Consider the following 9469-nt stretch of genomic DNA (forward strand, 5'->3'; position numbering starts at 1 on the left):
TTTTAGGGGAGTGATTTTCCTCAATAAGGTTGTGTCTTGGATTTTACCTTCTTCATTAACATTGAAATATTCTTGCCCCTGCCTATATTTTCTATCTATCTGGTTCTTATCACTTCACCTGACTAATCTGCTTTTCAAACCTGCCTCAGGCATTAAATACATATTGCATTTACCAAACTCCCATTTTCTTAGGGGTTGCCTGATGAAATGTGACATGGGGAAAAAAAAAAAACCCTTCAAGTAGGTTCAAAAGTAGGTTCAAAAGGACTCCAAAATAGATGCTAGTGAAAAAGTGCTTGCATTTCAGAAGCTGTTAGGTATTACAGACAGGAGTCACAGCAGTGATTGAATCCTCCCAATTATCAAGGTAGTAAAAATCATAGTACAAATGTGACAAACTTGAGATTTTGGGTTTTTTAGAGAATAATCTGTTGCAATGTAATCATTCTTCACCTTGGTAGACTGGCTTGGACCTAAGAACCAGTGATGAAGATTTCACAGGCTTCCATATAATCTGTTTCATATAATCTGTTCCATTATTTCAGTCTTCACTATTAGAAAGTGTTCTCAATGATCCAACTTCTGCATTCCTTTCTGCATTTTGAGCCCCATAGCACTGTGAATCAGTGCTACAATTTCTTTTCTTTTTTCAGTTGTCTTGTAGGTATTTGAGGACTGATATAATTTTATCAAATATCCCTCCGGTCTTCTTATTTCTAGACTCAAGAATTCTCGTTCCTATGGCCCTTCTTTTAGGTCCTGACAGAACTTCTTATCCATAGCAGTGAAAAACTTTCAAACTGTTTCTTTGGAGCATAAATTTCACTGACTGAATAGATTAAAGTTACTAATTCAGTCAGTGCTTTTGACACCTGCCTATAAAAAGGCCTTCAGGGTTCTTAAGCCATTGATTCAAGCAGTGACACTTACTGCAAATTGATTCATAGAACTCCATTATGAGGATTTTACAGAAATGTTTTCACGACACGTGGGATAGAAATCTCCAGGTGAATGTCTTATAAAGGGCTGTTGTAAATAAATGGCAGTGAAACCTCCTCAGAGCTCAGACAGTGTCAGTCTTTGAATATTTATATTTAAGTCCACTGGTTTTCATATTGTGGTCCATAGACCCATAGTGATGGGGTATATATATTATATATACATATTTTGTATATATGTATTGTGTCTATGTTACATATATATATGTAGTATAGCATATTGTGTTAAATGATTGTTTCTGAATGCTTATTTGATAATTAAGGGAAGGCAAGTTCGGGGATATCGCAGCATGTCATTATCACTCAGAATTCATATTAAGAATTTCAGAAATGAAGTCTGATTGCCCCTTACGTCACAAATCTTCACTGTTATTTCTGTGCAACCAGGCATCAAATGTCACAGAGAAAAATTAATCCATTCATATTGGCCCTATTGATCTAATGAATCTTGTTTGTAATATTTCATGTTTTAAACGGTTGTTGAACCTTACAGCACTTGCTTCTTCAAATGCATGTAATTTCTTCTACATTATGATCCTAAGAGCAATTGCCATAAGAAGGCATCATTTTTGTTTAAAATTGTGTCAGACAGATTGATCTAGAAGCATGGTTTGGTTCTTTTTGTTTCTACGATAGATTACTGTACTGTAGTTTGAGAATCAGTAATGTGATGTAATGAACCCAGTGACTGCTGCGATCACAGCATGTGCTCTTGAAAATTGTGAAACACCTTAAGATGTATCACAGACTGTTTTCTTCAAAGTTAACAGATAGCATCCAGATGTGGATTCAGTAAAATGGTTTCTTAACAAGTTTCAAATCTACTGTCATTTGTAAGAGGGTTCAAAAATGAGTTGCTTTGTCTGGCGCTGAATGGCATCCAGAAAAGGAGAATTTTATTATCTCAGTTTCTGAATGTGCTCCATATAATACAGAATTTCCTTTAACAGTACTGTATGAAAACCATAATATGAACGTTGTTTGTAGCTAGGCTTACTTCCCCAGGGACCACTGAGTAGAAAACTGAAAATGAGTTAGACCCTTTGTTGCTGGCAGCTCTTGAAAAGGTTTGGTGAGAATGGAGTAAGATCATTTTCACAGCAGAGGGGCCTCCTGCACAGCAGTAACTAGTTTCATTGTTCTCATGTCACCATCATAAATCACCTTTGGCAGGGTGTGTTAGCCCTTTTTGACAACCTTGACCTCACTGGTCAAGCTGTGATTGGATTCCTGCAGACACCATCCCCTCAAATGAACTCAGAACATCTGATTTTCGGTCCCAGTCAGTCATCATGTAAATGTCTTTTGAATGTGGGTAAGAGTTGTGCTGGCCCTCAGCTCCACCAGTGGCAGTATGATTGCAGAGAATCATTCCTCACATGGATAATGTGGACAACATCCTATCTACACTGTCCTTACCGGTCAAAGGCACGGTGTCAGTAGGCAGGGTGTCTAGCTCAGCTGGCCTGCAGCTAACCAGAAGTATATGAAACAATAGGGAAAAAAACACAGATGAGAAGCCATTTGCCTATCTACAACAAGAATAAAATGGTAGTTATACTACTTAACTGAAGGCAGCTACGTGCAAAGTTGGATGGTTCTATCAAGTTACATGTATATAAACCGTATTGTGTAAGGCAGTGCTAGCTAGCTATTATTAGCAGACAAGTTGCAAAAAGCAGCAAGTATAAGAGCAAGCTGTGAGCCATTTCCTTCTACTATGTAAATGTCTCACAGAGCGAAGAAACAGCAATTCTTTAAACTCTCAGCTTGGAAGCCCTGTGGTAATCCTGCCAGTACTGGAAACATTCTATCCACAGCTGAGCTTGCCCATGTAACCATGGAAATACTTTTTTAGGCATTAAAAGAAGTTATAAAACTGCTTCCACCCTACAGAAATCTTGATTAGATCATAGAGAACAACATAGTGTTGCAGCTGATGATGCATTAATAGTACACATACCTCTGACAGACAAGATAAGAAGTGTCAGGAGAAATGCCACCACCTCCCAGTCGCCTCAGGAGACATTCACCCCCAGAGTCACTCATCTCATCCAGTCACATGCTCTGTTGTGGTTGTCCAGTATGGCTGGATTGTCCAAATGTCTGCTTTCTACTAGAAAATGGTGGCACCCTGTGAAAAAATGGAGTTCCAAACACTGCTCAGTGCAGTGCCAAACTTAAGGGGTTTTATTACTTGATTTGCCTTCTGACAGCTCCTATATTCAGTATGACAAGGAGAAAAGCAAGGAGAGATTGCATGCTGGTGGAATAAAATTGTACTTTGCAGATCCTAGCAGCTGACCCTTTCACTTGGAAGATTGCTCTAGAATGTCCAAATAAAAGAAAGTTTGGGACCCTGAGCTCAGCCAGTATGTTTTCTTACGTGAACTGCAGTATTTCAAGCACCATGCATAATGCTCATATACTCCTCCTATAAAGCACAAGCCCTTGGTTTCCAGAGGAGTGGTGGAATTACCTGCCCAATTTTCACTCATTTTCAATGTAATTTTATTGAGCGAAGCTCTTTCTTTGAAAGGGGGACAGCACAGACACTGGTAACAGTAACAATAGACTCTAGTTTCTGAAGGCTGCCGTCAGGCTCTTGCTGTGTCTCTCTTGTATCTGTTTTTTATGATAGAGCTGTACCTGTCGTAACATGACATTCAGTGTATGCTTGCTAACCAGGTACACATACCTTTCCCACAGCAAAAATGTTGGTGGAATGTTCATTCAGTAGGACGGACCTCTCCGTTTCCTTTTTTATAGAAAAAATACTGCTAATATTTTAATGACTCTGAGGCTGAAATTATTAGCCTGCTATAAACTTAGAAAACCCTTTAGACAGAAAAAATTATTCAGGGCCATGGAAATCTAGATGCATATCTGACTAGCTCAATATTTTGGAATGTCATGATGTATGGAACGAAATTTTTAATTCAGCTGAAGATAGTTATTTTCAAACTCCTGGGCAGGAATGAGTCTCTGGAGGCCTGAACTGCATTTATTACAAGCTCTTTAAGGGGCTTGTCTGATTCCAGGCCCTAGCAAAAAAAAGAGTAAATTATTGATGAGTAGGCAGTGCAATTCCCTCTCCAGAGTCTTCTAGTCATATTAATATAACCGATACACCACAAATTAGCAATCACTTTTTCATATTTATGTCACTTCTATATCATTTACCTAGAAGACAAAATGCAACCACTAGAATGTGACTGTACTATACGGTCACAATTACAAAACTCGAAAAGGATTTTAAAAAACACCTCCAGCTTATTGGCTTCATATTTCCTATTTTTAAAGCCTGTACTTGTATACCATGTACAGATAAGAAATATAAAAGGCATGAGCAATAGGGAAGGGTCTCTCCTAATGTAGCAGACAGCTCTGCCTTGCATTTAGGCAATGCAGTGAGCAAGGATTCTAAAGTATCTAAAAAGCTGGTTTGATTTAATGTGTTGACTATCATCTGTAAAGCGTCAAAACCCCATGTTGTATCAGTGTGATAAAGATATTGACCTCCTATCGACCTTCCTGCCATGCCTTGTTGTCAGTATAAAGGAGGAACAGAAGGAACTTTTTCAGATTAACAGTAGCAAAATCACTGAGTTTAATCCAGCCGCATGAAAAAAGCTCTCCAAGGTACTGTGCACAGCACCCTGCATTTGAGCAATCATATACCAGAAGCCTGTCTGCTGGACAAAAATGATTAATGTAAAAAGTTAGCTGATTTCATCATGAGAAGATGAGCATACTGATTTCATACAGGGAAGCATTACTGTTATGCTAGCATACCTCCTTCACAGCACTGGATCAATTCATGTTGTTCAAACTAATGGCTAAGTGTTACAATCTACTCAAACTGTAGAATAGATCAGAATCTTCAGAAACTATGTAATTAATATTATTCCTAATGCATCACCACATTTGATTGAGTTAGGTTCCTGTGATTTAGTCCAAAGAAAAAGTGTTTTGACATTAGATTCTTGAAACCTTAAGACTCAGAGTGGAGTTTGACATGTGAAAAGCAATTAGAATGTGATTCATTAATCTTGTACTGAACAGTGGATGGCTCACGGCTGGGTGGAATTAAAAATAGAGTGAAAAAATTAACATGCTTTATGGGTTATCATCATATGCAATGTCGCTACTGCTATCATGCTTTTCTAGATGACTTTAATATTCATGTTAAACAAACTGGAAACTTTTCAGATCCTGCAGTAGCACAGGAAAAATTCAGTCTAGGAAAAATGTCTGATTATGAAATATTCCCTTTCTTGCTGTTACAAATTTTAGGGTTTGTTTTTTTTTCTTTTTACATTAATCTGCTGTATGGATTATAAAGACAAAAATCTGTGGAAGAAAAATGGCCTTCAGAAATTCAGATTAGCTAGAGTATTGGTTTGCTTTCTTTTCCTCTTTTTAGAGGGTATGTGTCAGAAGAAATCACTAGGAAAAAGCAAATCATGTAATATTCACTTATGTCGATTACAGATGTAGAAAAATTGTACCTCAGTTCTAGGAATGGAAGTGTTCTTGTTGGGTTTTTGTTTATTTATTTTGTTGATGCTGTTTGATTTGAGTATCCTAACAATGTATATTTTGCTTTGTGAACAAATATTACTATGGTGCATTCTACATTTCATCAGATAAACCTAAACTTCAAATTGATGCTACCATGCTTTGTCATTAGCACCATTAAAATAGACTATATCAGTTGGAAAATGAATATGGACTGGTGGCTAACACTTATAATAAGAATGATACAAAGAATCAAAATTCCCTGCCAATGCAAATTCTCTGATAACTTTTTTCACTATTTCTCTCTGGCTGAGCCCAAATTGGTCAAGAGTGAGCAATATTTTATTCTAAAAGTAGTCTGACTGGTGTCTCAACAGACATACACTGAGAAGTTAAAAAAAACACCAGCAAACTTTAACAAATACTAATATTGAATTGTCTTCTCCAGATTTGCAATAACATCCTGGATTCAACCTGAGTGCAGTTTATTTTGTTATTATTATACTAAATGCTTTTTTGTGCAAGAACTCTTTTTAAGGCTACATAGTGTACAAAGCAGTGTTGTGCAAGTGGGCAAACAAACTGACCAATGATCATTAATCTTGTAGCAAGTTTCACAAACATAAAACTGCGGTCACTGTGATCACTGATTTATTTTGTATGCTAATGAGAGCAAAGGGATAGTTCTTGCAGCCCTGACAACCAAATTAATGGGTGAAAATCCTCATACCTGAAATTGCTTGGAACTGTGTAAGTTACAAAAATTACTGTTTGGCTGGGGTAAAGTCAAGAATTAAAGAAAAGAAGAACAGAGAGATGAATAAAGTACATCCTTTAAGGATGCATTCAGAAAACAAATATTTTTGTCACCCTATAGGCAGGGTTATAAGAAAGCTTCTAGGAAAACCAGCTCAGAATAATTGCAATAACAGTAGCGGAGCCAATAATGTTCACGGCATTCATAATATATTTTAAAAAATAGAAAACAAAAAACAGGATTCCAAAACACCAAGAAAGCCTGAGGGTTATTTGGATTACAGATTGATATGATAGGATTAGTGACTACGTCTTCTGAACAGTATCACTCTTTCTATCAACTTGGATCATGTTCTGAAACAGGGAATCAGATACAACTTATTCCCAGGTACCAATTCTGAGCCAAATTCTACTATAATTGCAGTCTGTGAGAATTCTTATTCAGGGAGAGAGCCAAAATGAATAAAAGAAATATATTCCAGATGTAAGACATTGAAAAAAGATAGCTACTTATTATACGGTGAGCTTTTTAGGAGGATCATAGTATTGTTAGTAGTAGCAGACAGATAAAAGTTTCTGTTAGGCTTTAGCTGGGTTTTGCTTTCACTTCAGTCTACATATAATTCTTTTGTGGTTAGCAATTGTTGCTCAGAAATGCATCCCAGTAAGTTGCAGATTGCCGCCACAAGGAATATCACATGGAAGGAATATATAAACCAGAAGAGGTGTGAAACTACTGCCATGATCCAGACCTGACTTAGAATAGATATGTATCTGCTGCAAGAATGTCTTGTGTCAATATAACATATGGATAAAGAAAGAGAAAGCTGGTCTGATCTGGCAGAAATGAGGGATTTGTAGTAGTACATATTGAATAGCATTAATGTCTTCAGTCTAATCAATAGTCCATGTCACTTCTAGTGTACAAAAACCATCTACAACTAATCAAGAAAACTTTAAGGACATCCCACTTATCAGTAAGTCTGTAAGAAATGCAAAATTTACTATAGAATAAAAAAATTCATGTTCCTTTCTGGGAAAAAAACAAAAAACAAAAAACAAGTATTCTTAATTTCTCTGTGTGTTTCAGTCTCCAGACTTTTGTTGTCCTCATGGGGGACTCCTTGTCCTCATGGGGGAATTCAACCATCCTGACATCTGTTGGAGGGACGGTACGGCCCGGCACAAGCAATCCAGGAGGTTCTTCGATTGTGTGGAAGACAACTTCCTCTTTCAAGCAATAGAGGAGCCAACAAGGAGAGGTGCCATGCTTGACCTCATGCTCACCAACAGGGAGGGACTGGTTGGAAATGTGATGCTCCAGGGCAACCTTGGCTGTAGTGATCACGAGATGGTTGAGTTTGAGATCCTCAGGACAGTGAGAAGAGCATGCAGCAAGCTCACTGCCCCGGACTTCAAGAAAGCAGACTTTGGCTTCTTCAGGAACCTCCTTAGTAAGGTTTCATGGGATACAGTCCTAGAGGGCAGGGGGGCCCAAGACTGCTGGTCGATATTCAAGGATCACCTGCTATGTGCTCAAGAGTGTTGCATCGCGACTAGAAGAAAGTGCAGCAGGAGGGCCAGGAGACCTCCATGGATGGACAAGGAGCTGCTGAGGAAACTTAGAGGGAAAAAAGAAGCTTATAGAAGGTGGAAGCGAGGACAGATGGCCTGGGAAGAATATAGGAGCATTGCCCAGGAAGCTGGGGACCAGGTTAGGAAAGCTAAGGCCCAGCTAGAATTAAGTTTGGCAAGGGATGTAAAAGATAACAGGAAAGGATTCTGTAGATACGTAGCAACTAAAAGACAGACTAGGGACAACGTGGGCCCTCTCCGGAAGCTATCAGGAGAACTGGCTACCATGGATTTGGAGAAGGCTGAGGTTCTTAATGACTTCTTTGCCTCCATCTTCACCAGCAAATGCTCTGACCACACCACGAAAGTCTTGGAAAGCAAATGCAGGGACTGTGAAAATGAAGACCTTAGGTCCACTGTAGGAGAGGATCAGGTTCGAGACCATCTTAAGAACCTGAATGTGCACAAGTCCATGGGACCTGATGAAATCCATCCACGGGTCCTGAAAGAGCTGGTGAATGAAGTTGCTAAACCACTGTCCATCATATTTGAAAAATCCTGGCAGTCAGGTGAAGTTCCCGATGACTGGAAGAAGGGTAATATAACCCCGATTTTCAAGAAGGGGAAGATGGAAGACCCAGGGAACTACAGACCAGTCAGTCTCACCTCTGTGCCTGGCAAAATCTTGGAACAGTTTCTCCTGGAAAACATGCTAAGGCACATGAAAAACAACGAGGTGGTTGGTGACAGCCAACATGGCTTCACTAAGGGGAAATCCTGCCTGACCAATTTGGTGGCCGCCTATGATGGAGCCACGGAACTGATGGACAGGGGCAGAGCAGTTGATGTCATCTACCTGGACTTGTGCAAAGCGATCGACACTGTCCCGCATGACATCCTTGTCTCTAAATTGGAGAGACATCAATTTGATAGATGGACCACTCGGTGGATAAAAAACTGGCTCGATGGCCGCACGCAAAGAGTTGTGGTAAATGGCTCGATGTCCAGTTGGAAACCTGTAACGAGTGGTATCCCTCAGGGATCGGTGTTGGGACTGGTCCTGTTCAACATCTTTGTCAGCGACATGGACAGTGGGATTGAGTGCGCCCTCAGCAAGTTTGCTGACGACACCAAGCTGCGTGGTTTGGTTGATACACTGGAGGGAAGGGATGACATCCAGAGGGACCTTGACATGCTTGTGAGATGGGACAATGACAACCTTATGAAGTTTAACCAAGCCAAGTGTAACGTCCTACACCTGGGTCGGGGCAATCCCAGGCACTGCTACAGGTTGGGCAGAGAAGAGATTCAGAGCAGCCCTGCAGAAAAGGACTTGGGGGTGTTGGTTGATGAGAAGCTTAACATGAGCCAGCAGTGTGTGCTTGCAGCCCGGAAAGCCAACCGAATCCTGGGCTGCATCAAAAGAAGCGTGACCAGCAGGTCAAAGGAGGTGATCCTGCCCCTCTACTCTGCTCTTGTGAGACCTCACTTGGAGTACTGCGTACAGTTCTGGTGTCCTCAACAAAAAAAGGACATGGAGCTGTTGGAGGAAGTCCAGAGGAGGGCCACGAGGATGATAAGAGGGCTGGAGCACCTTCCGTATGAAGACAGGCTGAGAA

The sequence above is a fragment of the Strigops habroptila genome, chromosome 8, assembly GCF_004027225.2.
Source record: "Strigops habroptila isolate Jane chromosome 8, bStrHab1.2.pri, whole genome shotgun sequence".
In the NCBI taxonomy this organism is placed as follows: domain Eukaryota; kingdom Metazoa; phylum Chordata; class Aves; order Psittaciformes; family Psittacidae; genus Strigops; species Strigops habroptila.